Source organism: Crinia signifera, chromosome 5 (assembly GCF_055691185.1).
Source record: "Crinia signifera chromosome 5, ASM5569118v1, whole genome shotgun sequence".
In the NCBI taxonomy this organism is placed as follows: Eukaryota; Metazoa; Chordata; class Amphibia; order Anura; family Myobatrachidae; genus Crinia; species Crinia signifera.
In genome coordinates, this window is record NC_139221.1 from 160,441,989 (window position 1) to 160,461,792 (window position 19,804).

Sequence of the window (19,804 nt, forward strand, 5' to 3'; positions counted from 1 at the left end):
ATGTCCGATGTTGTCAGCTGTCCGCCCCGGCAACCACATCACTCCCTAATTTCCACTTTCATAAACCTGTGCTTTAGTACATATATCAGCAAGTCCCAAACTTAACACTAATATGATAGAAATTGTCATGTTTAGAATTCTGAGTGATAGAGTAGGACTGGCCACTCTCATTTTATAAAGAATGGAAAATACAGCTACTAGGAGTGGCTATAATATTGGTGAGTGCAAATGTGTGACTTATTTATATATGTGAGGGAAAAGATATCAGACTGAAGGAATATGATCACACAGCAGCAGCAAAGCCTACTATTTCTCTGGTTCAAGCTTGCATCTTCTATATGAAGTGTGAGGATACTGGCACTGGTGTTTGATACAGTATATAAAGAATGTATCAAATGTGTGTGTGCAAGCGTGTGTTTGGCAGAACTAAAGTAAATTCAATGCAAATCATATGTATTCATTGTAACCAATCCATAATATTATTACTGTACTTCAACTTCTATAAGTCCTGGCAATACTATTATACTTCTTGTTTTCATTTAGAAAAAGAATGATAAGAATCACAGCCTAATTTAATAGACCTTAATCTTGTGCAACAAGCAGAATAAGAAAGTGAAATATTTGATATGACTGAAGTGCAGTGTTTCTAAAGCAAGTGTGGTAACTGGGATTTATAAGGAGGCAGCAGACAAGAAATGACACTGTCTGAATTGGAAAATAGAATAGGAAGCCTGAATGCAGGTAGTGTGTTGACCTGATTCGGTGTTTGCAACAGAAGGATCAGCATCTTCCCCTTCTGGCCTCTAAGCCTCCGTTTTTTTTTAATCTCCCTGGTCTGTGAAATCATACAACTTCAGATTCAAAAAGGCTTTGAAATGCCAATTTAGAGAAGATGTCTTTTGACTTATTGTATGCATAGGCAGAGAGAATCCCTCTTCAGCACCTCCCATCTCCCTCCTCCTGATTCTCTCCCAGCCGGGGCTCCAGATTCATAAGAGTTCAATAGAGACAGATAGATCTTATGTGTTGTTCCCTGCATAGATTCAGTTGTGCTCATGCATTTAAATGAAATGCAAAACACTTTCATTGCAAGCATTTTTTGAATTGTAATTCATGCTGTCGGATTTCTTAAAGGACTGTATTCAAGACACTTTTTCTCCCTCTTTCTAATGGAGCTGCTAGCAGATATAGTAGGTAGATTTGTTGTACAAGGAAAATCCCTGCTAAATGATTTTTCCTGCAGGATGTAGTGAGTTGGCAGCTTAGCTCTTAGCAGCTTGTCTGGCAGTGTCAGACTGAACCTCCTGCTCCTTTAGTGAGTTGCTGGACTTTACATCTCGGGTCACTGGCTTTTTCAGTCATCCAGAAAGCCAAACATCTGAACCTAGGGGAGGTGACAAGGAACAGCCAGCTACAGTTTCATCCCAGGAAGGACACCATAAATCATGGGCTATTGCAGGCATAGCCATGAATGCAGCGAGCAGACCAGCTTCCCCGACTGACCTGGAGATGATGCTCTCGGTGATATGACACTGCTGACCATTGTGGGAGAAGAGATCATGGCAGAAAGCTTCTGGGGAGCATCCACTTTCACTGATAAGATGACAGAGATCGCTAAAGCTTAAGAGGATTATGTTCTAATGGTACATGGGAGAAAGCAGTCTTTCCTATCAACTCGTGTCAGTGTGATAAGGATCTCATCTTGTGATGGTAAGGATGACCCCCTGAAAGTTTCTCTGTCTGTTAAGCTGCAGCATATACAGTATAAGGGAAGATACTGTAGGAAGAAACAGAAAGAGAGACCTGTCTTTTTTTTTTTTTTTTTTCAAAATTCAAATTGATCACACCCACTAGCAGACCCACGTGTATTAGCAGAATTGTGAGCTTTATTATTAATACTGGTCAGTAATTGTATAGAGGTGTGTTGTAATTTATAGCAATGTTATTATTGTAACCATTACATGAGAATGACGTCAATTGTTTATCACGTTTCATCGGCTTATATTCATATATTCTCGTTACGGTTCCTGGGAATAGTAGTTAGCTGTTATTACAGGGTTGGTGCTTTAGTATACGATGAAAGGCTATTAAATGCCACATAAAATATGTCATTCATAAATCGCTATGGCTCTTGTATATAGTTTGCATAGATACAACATGTTGATCATAGCTAGACTGGTGTTAATGCTCTCTAACAGCAATGCAATGCTGGATGAAGCAGGCATACAATAATGAGAATTGATAGGATGCTGTGAGGATAACACAGGCAGCATGTGACTTGCACAGTGACTGTAGTTACTGTAGCAATATATATTTTGGACACGTAAATGAAGATGGATGTTTGTCGTTCAATACCATGACTTTATTCAAATGTATTTCCATTAATGTCATTTAAAAACAATACATTTAGGCAGTGCCAGCTAATGTGTGATTACTTCTATAGTTTTTTTCCACCTTTTGCACTTTGGCATAAAATGACTCAGCAGTACAAGTCATTTCTGTTTGTGTCCATGTGGTCACTATATTGAACTACAAAGGTTTTAATTAATATAGTAAAGAATGGACACCTCACCAGTAATGATGTCAAACAGTATGGGGTCACAGACACTTGTTGATCAAACTGTGAAAGTGTTCAGCAGAATAATACAGTAGCATATGATGGTAGCACATTTGGACATTGTATGACACTGGAAGCCTAAACTTGTATTTTTCAGATATTGAATTAATTTAATTAATAAAATAACCTCTATACTTTGGATCAGCACTGTGTGGTACATACTGATATGATACTGTAGGTCTCTAGTTAATGCAAGTCCAACAACAGGTTTTCATGTTGGTAAACAAAAATATATACTCACAGTATTTATTTAGAATTGTACTATATTCTTTTAGTTGTGATATTTCAAAATTCTTGTAGTACAATGTATATTGTTTAGATCACACTGTTTATTCCACTTGTCATTAACAATGCAGTAAGTATAATACACTGTCCATGGTCCTGAACAGTAATATTTCAGTTCATCAAAATAAGTAGGCATCAGTTATTTGTGAGTTGTTCTTCTTCTTGATGCCATTGTTGTTTTATGGGAATGTTTGCTTCAAAAGTCCTTATGTATGTCATAATATTGAACAAATGGTTCAACAATAACAATAATACTGCCAAACTTGCCTCAAAGACTTAAGGTGCCTACACACGGAACGATCTGAAGGACAATGTGAGCGTTCCAGATCAATCGGAATGACCAATCATTCAAATCGTTCCATGCATTGTTGAAGATGTGCGTATCTGCCGAACATTACCATTGGTCTATGATCTTATATGCACGCAGGTAGATCATAGACCAATCTTTTGTGAAGTGTATCAAATCATTCTGTGTGTACGCACGATGAATGATTTGATACACTCGTGAATGATATCGGATCACTTCCGGCATTGTTCCGTGTGTATGCACCTTTAGCTATGCACCAGATTACTTTGTGTCTTTAAACATTACTTGTACTTTACATACAAAAATGCAGAGTAGTCCTTTACTAAAAAGTAAAATTGTGAAAAGCTGTGAGGATAAAGAGGTTGATGTGAAGTTTTTGTATGTAAATAAAGTACAAAAATTACCTACCCCCCCCCCCCCCCCCCCAAAAAAAAAAAAAGGGTAGATCTGTTTCCCCAGTCATGCTATTCTGGCATTCACATCATTTTGTACCAGTTACCAGTTCTGTTAATGTGCAAGAGCTAAGTGGGGAATATCAGACCTTTTAGCAATCATGTTTTATGTATAAATAATTTCAACAAAGTACACTATGTGGTGGCAAAATTAGCTAATTATTCCAGCACTTTCTGTACCTGAGCCCATCTGCAGTTCAAACTTGCCTACTAACCCAGAATTCAACAAGAATAGGTAACACATCTGTATACCCTCAATTGCAAGTGTAATGGGCAGGAGGGACTGTTATAATAATAATAATCACCTCATTGTACCCCCTCCACACCAATGTAATGCCACCATATCAATAAAATTCATCTTTTCACCCACTTTGCCACCTGCATCTGCCAACCGTGAACTCCCAGAACAAAAATACAGTATGCATTTATGCTATAGCTTGACAACCCGAAAAAACAACAACACATGATGTCTCTGTTTTTACTTGTTATTATTTTGACCTTCAACAGTTTGTCTCATAATATAATGACAAACAGTTTTGTTTTTAGAGAGTACCATTGGTGGGCATAAGTGTCATTAACAAAATATTGTCATGCTTTTATTGAAAGTTTCTTCCAGATTCTCAGAGCTATCAAATCATGTAGAACAGGGCAAGATAATTCATATGTATGCAGGCATGTCAAAAGTTCCCCTGATTTATTGTTGAGGGCACATATGGGAGAATATGTTTTCATGTATTTTACATGTATCAGATTGGTTCTGCAGGGTTCTTATACTGTAAGTACCGTTTGCTGAATGCATCCCTGAAATTTCTTCCATTTCAGACATATTCAAATTGCAAGCATGAAGAAATCTGTGGTACTAGAGTGAAATGTACATTACTTGTATTTACACTCTGATAGATTACATTGTGTCTGAAACTTTTAAAATATAATGGGCCTAATTCAGCATGGGTTGCTAAATTAAGAAAAAACAGTGGCTGCAATCAAATACTTGCTGCTCCGACAGAAAAAATAACGATCATTGCAGAATTTGTGAATGCAGCGCAAAATACGAAGCATATGCAGGTAGTTTTGCAAGAACTGGAACATCAAAGATTACTTTCCATCTATGCCAATCAAAAGTTTCCACAATTCTGCTAAAGCGACAGGCTGGAAGTGGTCATCGCTGATGTCCCCCAAAAAACACCTTGACCTGCCTGTGTTTTGACAAACACCCACAAAGTGATATGTCTACCCAGATGCATTGAAGCAGAATGAATACGCACAATTATTTGCGGGCACGCATGTGTAGACATTCCATAATCAACTGAATTTTCTCAACTTATCAATCCATGTTGAATAATGTGCAAACAGCCACAATGTATTTTAACTCTACCTCCAAAACATTATATTACATATCATATTTAAAGTGACTTTTAATTAATTATGTTAATTTTTGTTGCCAGATTTAGTAAAATAATATAGGTCAGTATATAATATAGGTTGTTGTTTTCAGCACATCCATTTTGCTTAAAAAGTGCGGGGATGGGACAAAATTCAGACTTGAACACAAAGCACTTTTCTTTCTTAAATGGACAAAACTATGTCCACTGCAGGTGGGGCAGATGTAACATGTGCAGAGACAGTTACATTTGGGTTAGTTATTTTGTTTCTGTGCAGGGTAAATACTAGCTGCTTTGAATTTCAAAACTGCAATTTCAAATCCAGGTTAAACACACTTCATCCAAATGTAACTCTCTATGCACATGTTACATGTGCTCCACCTGCAGTCCAAAATGGTTTTGTCATTTGAGAAAAAATTAGATTTGCGATCAAGTCTAAATTAGGCCCTTGGGGAGACCATAACCTATTAGTAAGTATTCTGGCTTAGAAAAAGAATACACAAGTTGCACAGTCCTTATATGAGAAGTACTACACAACTAAAACATTTTACATGGGTAGACAACTTTCAGTATTGTCCCAAGCTTTGTCCAAAAAAAACTTTACGCATTTTAATATGGCTGAAATGATATACAGCATGCATGTAACATACAGTGGGTGATCTCACCTACTGATGCAAAATGATTTTATGTTCTTGAGTGATTCTCTTGATTAGAAAAATTGATTGATCAATATTTTACTCTGACATATGGTAATATTGGTAGCAATATCATGCAGGTTTCTGTTGACTTAACTATTGCCAGGGCAGATCCAGGGGAGGAAAGAGGGTGTGATCAGTATAATCTCCCCCTGAAACACACATATAATGTGTTCAGTAGCAGCAGCCTCTCTGGACCCACCACATCCCAGCACACAGAATCCTTTGAGGAAGTTGACAATATTATATATAGGAGGTAGAAACACGTAATGGACTTTTCTTGCTGACCTACATTTCCTCCAATTAAAACCGCCACTGCTTATTTGGGATATACAATAAGACTGTAACATTTGGACTGCACCACCAGCTGGAAGAGGACATTTTTTCCATTATATACTCTATGTAAGCAGGCATCACTTATTGAGCACAGAAGAAACAGCTGGTATCTGCTTATTATTAACAATATTGTAGTAAACTTAGTAGTGGTGGGCAACGATTACAATTTTTAATCGCAATTAATTACATAACATTTTTGCGAATTAACTGCGATTAATCACACTGATAGGCACTTATGTGCCACTTACATAAAATCTCGTTGCCTTTGGTTCCATGCTTGTTGCCAGGTAGGATTACATGCTTGTTGCCAAGAGGGATTGCATGCTTGGTGCCATAGTGGGTTCCATGCTTGTTGCCAGGAGTTTACTTGCTTGTTGCCAGGTGGGTTTACTTGATTGTTGCTGGGGGGAGGGGGGTTTTACTTGCTCGTTGCCAGGGGGTGTTATGCGCCCCATGCCAGTGGAGGTTTACTTGCTTGTTGCCAGGGGAGGTTTACTTGCTTGTTGCCAGGGAGGTTTACTTGATTGTTGCCAGGGAGGTTTCTGTGCTCCATGTCAGGGAGGGCTACTTGCTCCAAGCCATGGGGGTAGTCACTCACTTCATGCCAGGGGGGTTTCCTTGCTTGTTGCCAGGGGTTGCAAGTCCACAGCGCTCCCATAATCTAACGCTGGGCACTCTGCACTTCCCTGACAGATGCTAGAGGTAAAGGAGCACTTCTAGCATCTGTCTCCTTCACAGCGGTGGACATTTTTGGAGGAGCGCAGGGTCTCCGTCTTCATGTGGATGGAGACTCTGCACCCGTGCGGCGTAGCCCCGTCCGTTTCCCGGTGCCTGCCAGCCCCGTCTCCCGTTCCCTGCCACTGCAAATTTTTAATCGCAGTTAATGTGCTGGCGCGGTAACGCTATATTAACGCGTTAATGTGCCCAGCACTAATACTTAGTAATTAGTTGATTTAACATGAGTTGCTGGCTGAAAATAACAGTAAGCCTTGAGAAATACCAAGTGACTGCTGACATGAAGGTTACTTTAAAGCCTCTATCAAAAAGGCTACTTTTTTAAGCTCTAAAACTGTGTATCAATATCATGATCAGCCACTCTGGTATATGATAACTATAAAAGTAAACCACGCTTGTTATATTATAGCAGCACAGTATAAAAAATATATGCAATACAATAAAAAGGAGCGCTCTAATCTTTGTGTGGCACCTGTAAAAAAGAATATTATTAATTAGAACATAAACATAAGTATTTTCCTACAATATGTTTATAGTCCCTTTGGGGAAATGTTTTACATTAAATACCGCATCTAAACATACTGTTGAAAATACTTATGTTTATGTTCTAATTAATAATTTTCTTATTTACATGTGCCACACAAAATTTGTGCTTGTTTTTATTGTATCACTGGTATATGACTGAGATGAATATAATCTGGTTTTGGACAGATATAAATTATCAGTACAGTACTATTCAGCAGCACAAAAGTTTTATATTTAATTGTGTGTTCGTTAAATTATTAACCAGAAACCAGCTGGTATACAAGTTATATGATGTGCTTTTTATATATATTTGTATATTTGGTACTTCCTCATCTTTGTGGCAACCACAGTTACATTAGCCGCTACATAAGGATTTTTGCTTTGGTCTGGCCACCTGTCTCCAACAACTAAAGGTACTTTCAGACCACCACCCTGTGTCCATGCCACTCTCCTATGTCCACGCCACCATTCATTACCTTTAGTAAAGTTGTAGTGAGCTAAGCGGATCGAGCCACCAAGTCAGAAGTGTGGCGAGCGAAGCAAGTCCGCAAGGGGGCGATGATGCCTAGGTAAGTTCCGTAGCGTAAGCGGTGGCCACAAAGATGAGGAAGTACGGTATATTTTTATATAAAATTTTTATATAATTTTTATTGTAGAATGAAGCACTTATTCAGCAGCAATTTCTTGAGAAAAATCAGACAAACGTACAAGATATACAGAGACACAAGCAGGTTCTGATGAACACAGACTGACAGGTCATTGAGATGGTTAAAGTTACAGAACAGACAGAGCCACAAGCAGGACTGAGGAAAAGATAAGGACAGTGCTAGAACACAGGCTTATGGGTCATAGAATAGCTATTACAAGTTCACTGGTGGACCGTTTTGCTCCACTAGGGGTATCATACAGATCCGGGGGGGGGGGGGGGGGGGGGGTGGAGAGAAACCATTTGGGCATGCAGGGGCACTGAATCTCTTACCTTGCTTGATTCCTGGACAGCATCCTCTCCCCATATTCCCATATTTGAGGTAATAACACATGTTCACTAGAGAGCGAGGACTCTGGCACATCCTGTATTCAGTGGGATATGCTCAGCCTGTTCTTCTGCTGATTCGCGCAGTGCCAGAAGCTCTAGCATGACAGGGACAGATAACACACATTTCCAGCACCCAGGGTGGTTTACTCATTTCATCAGCCACAGTGATACTCTATGTAACATTTTACACTATTTACTATCAATTATTACAGCCTGTTCCTTTGCAGCCTTTACACACAAAAAAAAAAAAAAAAAAAAAAATTTCTCCTACAGTGTTGGGACACCATGTTTAGCCTTGGCTTTTATACTATTGCTATACATAAACAGTAGTGCGGTATGCAATGATCTTTTTCAGTTTAGCAACCTGCTTTTCATTTCCAGTGTTAGCCAATTTAGCTGACAGTGTGGATATCCTGCTGGATTTCTGGAAGCTTATACATGAAGATTGTATGCATTCTGTAATGCACATTGGTTTTGTTCCCTAGAACTTTTTCCCACAGGAATATTTATAGAAAATAGACAATTTAACTCTCTTAAAGTGAATGCTATTGTAAATGCACAATAGCAGTGAGAGAATGCCTCCCTACTTTCTGCACGACTTTGGCAGAAAGGCAAAAAGTTATTTTCTTTCCTGTGAAGAAAATACTGGGGGTGATCCATGTTATCTCGGTAAGCAGCAAAATCACTGCTTACCTGAAATGCCACCCCGCTGAATGCCCGCCCCTCCAACCCCAGCTGACAAATCCCCTCAGTACCATACAAGGGGATGTGTTCGCTATCACATCCCTCGCATGCGTCCGCTAGCAGGAGAAATCATTTGATGGTCGCTGACCATCAAATGATTTTTCCCGCCTTCGGAAAAAAAAGTCAGTCTGAAGACATCCACATGTTCTCTAAGATAGAAAATCGTTAACTATGAAAATTTGCAGAGCTAGCAAACCATATGAATTTATAATGGTGAGTGAACTGGGATTCCTGAGTTATGAGCCAACAATCATTTGTATAGTTGCTATGATAATGAAGGATTCAATGTTTTTTTAGTCTGGTCTATGGGAACATGGAAGTGAGGTCACCTTAACTCTGGACCATAGTTGCCTACCCTCCTGCATTCTACAGGAGACTCCCTGAATTAACAGCAATCTCCCTCTTTCCCTCATTAGTCTAGCAATCTCCCTCATTTCACCTCACCCACATTACACTGTTACATTTTTGGGGGAAAAAAGGAATGAGAGATAGATACACTTACATTGAATCATCAGCACCATTTCCCAGCACTTTACCAAGTATAGTAGCTCTTACTAACTGCTTTGGAGCTCATCTACATTTGGATATAAGTCATTTTAAAAGATTTCCCCCAGATGAAGCAGTACACAACCACACTTATAGGTGCCACGTTCACAATCTCTTTTCATAATCTCTCCATATATAGAACTAGACACGCCCTTTGGGTGGAGCATGACACGCCCCCTCAAAGGGGCACTGTGCAAATTTCTGCTAACAACTATAATATCCCTGAAACTAGTTTTCAAAAGTAGGCAAGAATGCTCTGCAGTTCCACCAGCTTGCACTGTGAGACAGTGTGGTTATGACAAGGAAGCACTGATTACTTTGGGTCCCTGTAGTTAGCTGAAAAATGCTCTTTGCTCAAGTGTATGTACAGTTATAAAAGTTTTAAGTTACAATACTCTGATATTGAAAGATGCTATGCTGTAGGTGGCAGTTGGCCACGTGGTATCATGATTATTGTGGGACTAACTAATTTGTCTTTGCATTCATTTAACAGCTGGCTGTGAACAGATGACCAGACATTTATTGTACAAAAATTAACTGTTTATAAGGAAATATTTTTTGGTGCTTTATAGTAGTATTTTCTTTAAAATATTGTGCATTAACTCTGGCTAGTTTACTTCAGTAGCATTCCGTATACTCTATGACATTTGCAAAGCAAAAAATAAATGCACAAACTTTTTAGCCTATTCAACCATTTTGTAGACATTGGCAATTTTAACTACCAATTAGAATCCAAATGGAGTAATTTCATCTTTAACCTTCAGCTTCTTTTTTTATTAAGTGACTTATGATTAACATATAAACAACTTGTTAGATCGTCCTGTAAGCTTACAGGACATACTGTAGATATACATCCTATTACCATCCTGATATCTCCATCACTGTTGACAACTCGACAATCTACCCTACCCCACAAGCTCGTTGCCTAGGGGTCATCCTCGACTCTGAACTGTCCTTTTTCCCCCACATTCAATCTGTCTCCAAATCATGTTACATGCATCTGAAAAACAAATCCAAAATACGTCCCTATCTCACACAAGACACTACTAAATCTCTTATCCATGCACTCATTATATCCCGCATTGATTATTGCAATAGTCTCCTAACTGGTCTTCCCAAGAACAGACTCTCACCACTGCAATCCATTTTAAATGCGGCTGCTAGGCTGATCTTCCTTGTAAGACGCTCATCGTCTGCTGTTCAGCTCTGCCAGTCCCTCCATCGGTTGCCTGTATCTTACCGTATTCAATATAAAACACTTCTACTTGCATATAAAGCTATTAACCATACTGCACCAGCATATATCTCTCTCCTTATCACAAAATATCTCCCATCTCGACCACTCCGCTCTTCACAAGATCTGCGTCTCTCTTCTGCAAGGATCACTAGCTCCCATTCACTACTACAGGACTTGCATCGGGCTGCTCCCATCCTATCCTTCCACGCACAATAAGACTCTCCACTAGCCTCCAAACTTTCAAGCGTTCCCTGAAAACTCACCTCTTCAGGCAAGCCTATCATATTTAATTTGACATGCATAACCCTCTGAGGCACTTATGTATTATATTGCTTTTCTTCTGGACTTGCAACTTGGTGGGACTGCTATGCTATTACTGGTGCCTGTCCTTGTGTATCCCTCCTATGTCCCTAAAGTTTGTAAGCTTGCAGCAGGGTCCTCCTACCTCTAAGTCTGTCTGTTGTTACCCAGTTTGTGTTATCACTGTCTACTATTGTAAAGCGCAACTGAATCTGCTGCGCTATATAAGAAACTGTAAATAAATAATAAATGAATTCATGTTTTCAATAACAGCCATATGTTTCAGCAGGGGCATTCATGATCCTTAAGCCTCATGAGTTCCTCAAAACCCTGTTCCTTCCCAATTCCAGTAATCCAGCATGAAGTAATCATAGCATTTCCATTGAAATAGGGACATACTGAAGTTGGTGTTAATGTACTTATTTGCTGCACTTCAGGAATGATAGATCTTTTGAAGTAGTGATCTAATGTTATGTAATATCCCCATATAAAGAATTTACCATTAAAATTGACAAGGTTAAATAGGGGTGTACGCAACACTTTGTCCCGATGCTTCTTGCAACATATTGAAGGGGCCTCTTTCGCAATAGTTCTTAAGAGATACCCCTTTGTAATCGATAATCATTGTTTGTGTTATAATAGTGCCCTATTTATTTTCTGATCCATAATAGTGCACTAGTTAATAGTATGCCCCATGCTAGTGCCCTTGTTTATTTTATGAACATTCTTAGTTCCATAGTATACATAACCACACATTACAGTATGTCACACAGTATCCTCTATTCACATTGTGAAATACATAGTTTTTATTATGCCACAGTACATAATTCATACTTCACAAATTATAGTGTCTTCCAAATCAAATAATGACATGTTATAGTGCCCCAGATTCTATGCCACACTAAAGTGCTTCTATTTCAATTTGTGCCACATTAAATTACCAATGTCCTCATTATGTAACATTATAATGCCCTCCACTTTACAATGAACAGATCAGATAGTACACATTACATTTCCCTATGTTTCATATTGTGTGACATTACAGTGGTCTCCTGTTCACATTATTCCACAGTACTGTTTTCCCTTACCATTGTAATATCCACTACATGCTCCTCTTACTGTAAATGTAATGTCACACAAATTAGGATTGGCAATGGATCAGATTCAATTGCTTAGCAGGCAAATCCGGAAAATTGGTATGCAACTGTATAGCCTGCGTGCAGGCCCTTCTAAGCCTCTGGAACCCAGAGCAATGGCACCCCTTGCAGCCAATGTATTTACTTACACCCATAAGATAAAAAAAAACACTTAGAATGAGTCTCAATAGCACTATTTTTTGTAAATCAAATAAGAAAATACCTCAGGCAATAAAAACATTGCCTATAAAAGCAAAAATAGGCATCAATCCCACAGTCGTTGTCTTTCTGCCCAGAGCCCTTAACTTGTATTCATAACGTTATGGTTTCCCCTAGAATTACTTTATTCCTCCATACATTTTTTTCATTTGCCCAGAATTATCTGTATCATTTTATGAGGACTTGGACTTGTTCAGCCATACCAAATAAAGTAGCAGTGTAAAAGGATGGCAGTGCGTCCTGTGCGAGCCCTGCTCCCTGAACAAGTGATATCATGAAGTTGCACAGAGGGGGAATGGCTACAAGGGAAGTGCAGCACAGGATGCTCCTACTAGCACTGCGGTAGCAATACTAACTGCAGGTTACCATTCCAAGCACTTTGCTAGCCAGAAGCAAGGGTCATAGAGCAGTTAATGTGCTGCCCAACAGGCACTGCGCTATGTGTTATGGCACCACTCACACATGCCTAGGTATGGTCCTACCACCAATTATAGTGAAATAATATTATCATTGTATCCAGGTCTATAAATAGAGTATACATTTAACAAAAATGTGGAAATAAACATTATAGTGTGGAATGCTGTTTCTTTGAGCTAAAGATTGTGCTGCATTGACATAACTCAATTTACTTACAATGTCATTGCACAGTTATATAATATTGTTTGTTTGGAAAATGTTGATTTAGATAAAGGGGGTTATTCTAGTTCACTCTTTCTGACAAAATCCTTCTTAGATGGACAAAACCATGTGCACTGCTGGTGGGGCAGATGTAACTTGTTGCAGAGAGAATTAGATTTGGGTGAGGTTTTACTTCAAAGTGAGATCTATATTGCAGTGTAAAAATAAAGCAGTCAGTATTTTCCCTGCACAGAAACAAAATAAATCACCCAAATCTAATTCTCTCTGCACATTTTACATCTGCCCCCCCCCCCCCCCCCCCCCCCTGCAGTGGACATGGTTTTGTTCATCTAAGAAGGATTTTGTCAGAAAGAGTGAACTAGAATAAGGCCCAAAATTTCAGGTTTAAGAACAAAATACCAGCAGTCGGAATCTCACTGTTGGTACTTTGACAGTTGGGATCTAGAGTGTTGGTATTTTGTAGCCGTCACTCTAGGTCAGAGTCTCAAAAGTGGGATTCCGATGGCCATAATTCTGACACATCGGGGGAAATTTACTAAGATGTGAAACACACTTCACAGGTCATGTTGCTATGGGCAGCCAATCAGAAGCTACTTCTTATTTTTTTTTCACCCTCTAGAAGATAGTAGACAGGATCTGATTGGTTGCCCATAGCAACATGACCTGTGAAGTGTATTTCACATCTTAGTAAATTTCCCCCATCATGTTAATTATTTTTACGGTACTCTTTACTTAGAAGGGCGCCCACGATTTTGATCGTGGGCATCGTTAGTAAAAAATCTCGGGCATCTCGGGCATTGAATGCACTAAAAAATCGGGTGCGATCAACCGACGAGATGCCCGAGATTTCCCATAGGGAACAATGTTAAATGTCTCAATTGACCCAATTTTCCTGTTCAATGCCTCAATTGACCCGATTTTTCCATAGGAAACTATGTTAAATGGGCCACAGAGGCCAAATAGGCACCCTGAAGTGTATAATGGCCACCCGAATTGTTAACGCCACCCCACGATCAACGTCAACCCGATGCGTGGCGAGCGCGTCCTATGACCTTTTCATACCCCCACTATCCACGTCGGTGTGGAGATGAGAATAGAAAGTGTGGCGAGCGCAGCGAGCCACCGAGCCCGAAGCGTGGCGAGCGCAGCGAGCCCCGCGAGGGTACGCGGACAGCTGTGAAGCCCGCGAGGGGACGCGGATACCTGTGAAGGTATCCGCGTCCGCTCGCCACGCTTCGGGCTCGGTGGCTCGCTGCGCTCGCCACACTTTCTATTCTCAACTCCACGCCGACGTGGATAGTGGGGGTATGAAAAGGTCGTAGGACGCGTACCGCCGCCCCTCGCGGGCTCGCTGCGCTCGCCACGCTTCGGGTTGACGTTGATCGTGGGGTGGCGTTAACAATTCGGGTGGCCATTATTCACTTCAGGGTGCCTATTTGGCCTCTGTGGCCCATTTAACATTGTTTCCTATGGAAAAATTGGGTCAATTGAGGCATTGAACAGGAAAATCGGGTCAATTGAGACATTTAACATTGTTCCCTATGGGAAATCTCGGGCATCTCGTCTGTCGCATCGCACCTGATTTTTTAGTGCATTCAATGCCCGAGATGGCCGAGATGGGCGCCCTTCTAAGTAAAGAGTACCATTTTTACATTATCCCTAACCCACCCCTCCTGCAGCTTAACCTTAACCTTCCCTCCTCCAGCTTAACCCTAACCTCCCCTTCTGCAACCTTATACTTACCTAGCAGCCTAAATGTAACAGCTAAAACCATTCAGTCTAATCCTAACATCCGTTACTCTTGTAACCAAACCATAATCCTCCACATAGAACGTAACCTTAACCCTGGTGCTTATAACGGATGTACAGTATCGAAAATCTAGTCAGTGGGGCTTCGCTGATGGTGTTTTGACTTCGGATCCTGTCTGTCTTTTGAATCCTGTGTTTTGGCCACTTCCCAAAATTGTCTAATTGCCAAAACATGAAAGTCAATAAATGATAAGGTAAAAAAGAAAATCAATTATATATTGTTTTGTGTACATTATATTTGATCAAAATTAAAACAAAAAGGAACTATAGAAAAACTAAAATAATGAAATACTGGGAAAAACTATTTTCACAGCTTATGTGACAGAGTGGCAAGAGAAAAGCTCAAAAACTGTCTTTTAAAACCAACTTACAGAAACACTTATGGAACAATGACTATGTCTGCCTCTAAAAAAAAACATGGTTCACAAAACATAGCAAAATTCTGACAAGTACGAGTCAGATCTTCTTTGACTTTAATCTTGATGTGAAGAATGGTTTAGTTGTCTAGCTGATGCCCACAGTGTATTATATAAGGAACTAGTAAGTACTGTACATTACAGTACATGTCCTTGTTAACTATAAACACAATGGGTGACATTTAATAGAATGCGATTTTTTCGCACTTTGTGAAATCGCACCATATCGCCGCAAATCGCACTTTTAGAACTTGCATTTTTCACTTGTAATCCGCATATTTAATGAAATGCGAATTCGCAGGGAAAAATTGCGATATGGTGCGATTTTTTGCGATTTTAAGTCATGGAAATGTGCACATTTCAAAACTTGTGATTTTTTGTTAAAAAAAAATAAAAAAAAACGGCGTGGGTCCTCCCTCCTGAGCATAACCAGCCCCGGGCTCAAAGAGCCGGTTCTGGTTTCATAAAATCACAGGGCAAAACAAATAGGGGTCCCCTGGATTATAAAAAATCAGCACCAGGCTCAGGGGCCGGTCCTGGTTCCCAAAATACGGGGACAAAATGACTAGGGGTCCCCCGTATTTCAACAACCAGCACTGGGCCAAACCAGCCAGCAGGGTAATGCCACAGCCGGGGGGAGAATTTTTATACAAGTCCCCCCGGCCAAAGCATTCATCCCCCTGACCGGTCAGCATGGGCATGGGTCCTGGGGGAATGGGGACCCCTCCAAAGAAGGGGTCCCCCCCTCCAGAACTTACCTGCCCATGCAGAAGCCCGGGGCTGTCCTTGATGCCCCTGGGCAGTGGGCATCAAGCTGATTTTGTGTAAAAAAATAGATGGTAAAATATTATCTTATACCGTGGAACTATGAGTCCCAGCAAACCTCCCCCGCATGCTGGGACTTGGAGAACCACAAGTCACAGCATGCGGGCATTAAAGGGCCCGCTGGCACTTGTAGATCCACAGTAAAATAAATAGTTAAATAAACACACTGACACCCATTAAAAATAAAATTTTAATACATACATAGCCCACACATACTGATACTTACCTATCTTGAGCCCGTAAGTTGGTCCCTGGGTCCGGTGCTCCAAGGTCCGGGGCTCCAGGGCTGGAGAGTCCGAGGTCCAGGATCCGAAGAAATCCATAGGCGGACCTGTGGAAGAAAATTCTACTCACCAAGTTCCTCACGAGAATATCTGTCCTCTTGATCCGACGTAGTCCAGGTCTTCTGCCCCATGTGAGGTCTTCTGCATCTACTCCCTCTGGTACCCGTCTGACTAACTATCCGGAGAGACGCTGATGCTCCATCTTCAGCATCTCTCCTCTGAATGATTCTATTGGCCGCCTAGCGGCCAATCAGGAGCCGAGTTTGGTGGCCAATAGAATCATTCGGAGGAGAGACGCTGAAGATGGAGCATCAGCATCTCTCCGGATAGTTCGTCAGTCGGGTATCAGCGGGAGTAGACGTAGAAGACCTGACGCGTGGCAGAAGACCTGGACTACGTCAGATCAAGAGGACAGATCTTCTCCTGAGGAACTTGGTGAGTAGGATTTTCTTCCACAGGTCCCCCTATGGATTTCTTCGGATCCTGGACACCGAACTCTTCAGCCCTGGAGCCCCGGACCTCGGAGCACCGGACCCCGGACCCAGGGACCAACCTACAGGCTCAAGATAGGTAAGTATCAGTATGTGTGGGTTTTGTATGTAATAAAGTTTTATTTTTAATGGGTGTCAGTGTGTTTATTTAACTATTTATTTTACTGTGTAACTACAAGTGCCAGCGGGCACTTTAATGCCCTGCATGCTGGGACTCGTGGGTCTCCAAGTCCCAGCATGCGGGGGAGGCTTGCTGGGACTCATAGTTCCACGGTATAAGAGAATAGTTTATCATCTATTTTTTTTACACAAAATCAGCTCGATGTCCACCGCCCAAGGGTCCACCTCCCAAGGGTATCTAGGACAGCCCCGGGCTTCAGCATGGGCAGGTAAGTTCTGGAGGGGGGGGTCCCCTTCTTTGGGGGGGTCCCCACTCCCCCAGGACCCCTGCCCATGCTGACCAGTCAGGGGCATGAATGCTTTGGCCGGGGGACTTGTATAAAAAGTCTCCCCCCGGCTGTGGCATTACCCTGCTGGCTGGTTGGGTCCAGTGCTGGTTGTTGAAATACGGGGGACCCCTAGTCATTTTGTCCCCCGTATTTTGGGAACCAGGACCGGCTCTTGAGCCTGGTGCTGGTTTTATAAAATCCAGGGGACCCCTATTTGTTTTGCCCTGTGATTTTATGAAACCAGGACCGGCTCTTTGAGCCCGGGGCTGGTTATGCTCAGGAGGGGAGACCCCACGCCGTTTTCTTTTCAAATTTTTTCTTTAACTCTATTTTTACACCAGAAACATGCACAGATCACAATGATCTGTGCATGTCTCTGACCAATTCGCACATCAGAACCTGGTCTGAAAAAAGTGCGATTTATAGACACCTCAAAAGTGCGGTTTCCATTTGCGCATCCCATTAAATATGCGTTTTGTATACTTTTTTGTGCGAAAACATCTGGATGCGATAAAAATGTGAATTTTTCCTGCGCATTGACAAAGTGCGATTTTTCGGGGGGGAAAAAGCGAAAAACGGGACTCTGCGCACCCTATTAAATGTACGATTTGAGGAAAAAATGCGATAACGCCATTTTGTTGACTAATTATCGCAAAAAAAGCAAAATCGCATTCTATTAAATGTCACCCAATGTTTCAAGAATTTTCCCTTATTATAGCAATAAGTAAAGCTGTAGCTATAATATAGAAAATGTATCTCTCCATATACTGTATAAAATGCTGATGCTGCTCTTCACGTCTGTGGTGCCACCAGTGTCCACTAAAATGTGCCCGATGGAGCTATATTAGGGACATGGACACAGACACACATGAAAACTGCACCCCCCACCATATACTGTCCCTATATACACTGTACAAACATGGGGTGAAATTAAATAGGATGAGAGATTCAGAAAGTGAGAGATTTGTTAAGAAATCTCCAGATTTTTAAAGCAGCAATCATTTACACTGCAAAATCAAACTGGTTTTGCAGTGTAAATCAGTGGCGTAAGTTCATTCCAGGTGGCCGGAGGCGACATAGGTGGTAGTGCCCCCATACCCCCCCCCCCCACACACACACACACACAGAGCATTGGTGACCCCCAGATAATGCAGACAGCCCTGGTGGCTCCCAGATACTACATACAGCATGCGTGTGTGTGATACTGACCAAGGGACAGGAAGAGGGACAGGGAAATTGAAAGGAGGGACATGGACAGAAAGAGTGACAGCAGGGATGTAAGCCTGGAGAGTGACAACTGGGACATGGATGGGGAGAGTGACGGCAGGGGTACGGGCGGGGGAGAGTAACAGCAGGGACATGGACGGTGACAATGACAGCATGGAAATGATAGGCTACAGTACTTACTTTAATGGGTTCAAGTGGTGGTGTGTGGCGGGGATCCAGCCTTGGCAGGGAGAAATGCCAAGACACCCCATGTGGTTGCCCAGCTGAGATCCCACAGCAGCAGAAGAAGAAGAGCTAGGCATAATGTATACCACACATAGATGCCTGGCGAGGATCCAGCACAAGTGGATACCCGGCAGAGACAGGACAAGCGAAGCTGCAGTTTATTAGTAGGCACAACAAGAAAGAACTAAAAAATCAGGCGCAGATTTAAAAAAATATACAGATAAATTGCTTAAGTGGATATATATCCCAATTCACTGGGGTGCTTCGAATTGGTATATATATATGCAGCTCCCAACAAAAACAACAATATTACAGAATAAACATTACTAAATGAAAGCACATGTATACCAATGTATGAAATTTATTAAAGGAACAATATTAAAATGACGTTTATAAGCAATCTTGGATAAAACTAATATATAGCGTACCCTTGGGCAATGTCCTTTAATTTAGTGTCAATGTCCAGAGACTGGTGTGCACCACAGTCTCTATTTTAAATTCTGGGACTGATAAAAGTCAATAATCCTTTGTAAAGTCAGACAGTATTATGATTATTGTAGAACAAGATATCTCACCACTTGTTGCTCCTTAAAGTTAGGATACTGGTTTGCGGGCATTAATGTTCTTGTAGTTCCACGCACTTATGATGTTGAAAAGGTCTCTGGCCCGGAGCTTACCGAACCTAGGCAGTACTCGGTGGGACATTTGTAAGGCTCCAATAGATGTCTGTAGGGTGCGCTCCTCAATAACGGCACGGCAGGTGTTAGTAGAACGCCGTGTCTGGGAAGGTTTTATCAGCCGCCTGCAGATAGAAGCCCTCAGCACCGCACATCAGGTGGCTGACGGGTGCTGGATTGACGAGCCGGACCGGACTGCCCCTACCGCCG

At 41.3% G+C, this 19,804-nt stretch overlaps 1 protein-coding gene across 2 annotated transcripts in view; it reads left to right on the forward strand.

Annotated features, from left to right (window-relative positions):
* The first annotated feature begins 811 nt into the window (after positions 1-811).
* The window catches only part of VWC2 (von Willebrand factor C domain containing 2), a 400,584-nt gene continuing 381,591 nt past the window's right edge, over positions 812-19,804 (forward strand). Inside the window, exon 1 of one of the 2 annotated variants that reach the window (XM_083188188.1) lies at positions 812-1,710. The gene's annotated coding sequence lies outside the window, so the exon portion shown is untranslated. The remainder of the gene's footprint in view (positions 1,711-19,804) is intronic. The other variant, XM_083188187.1, reaches the window with a different exon arrangement.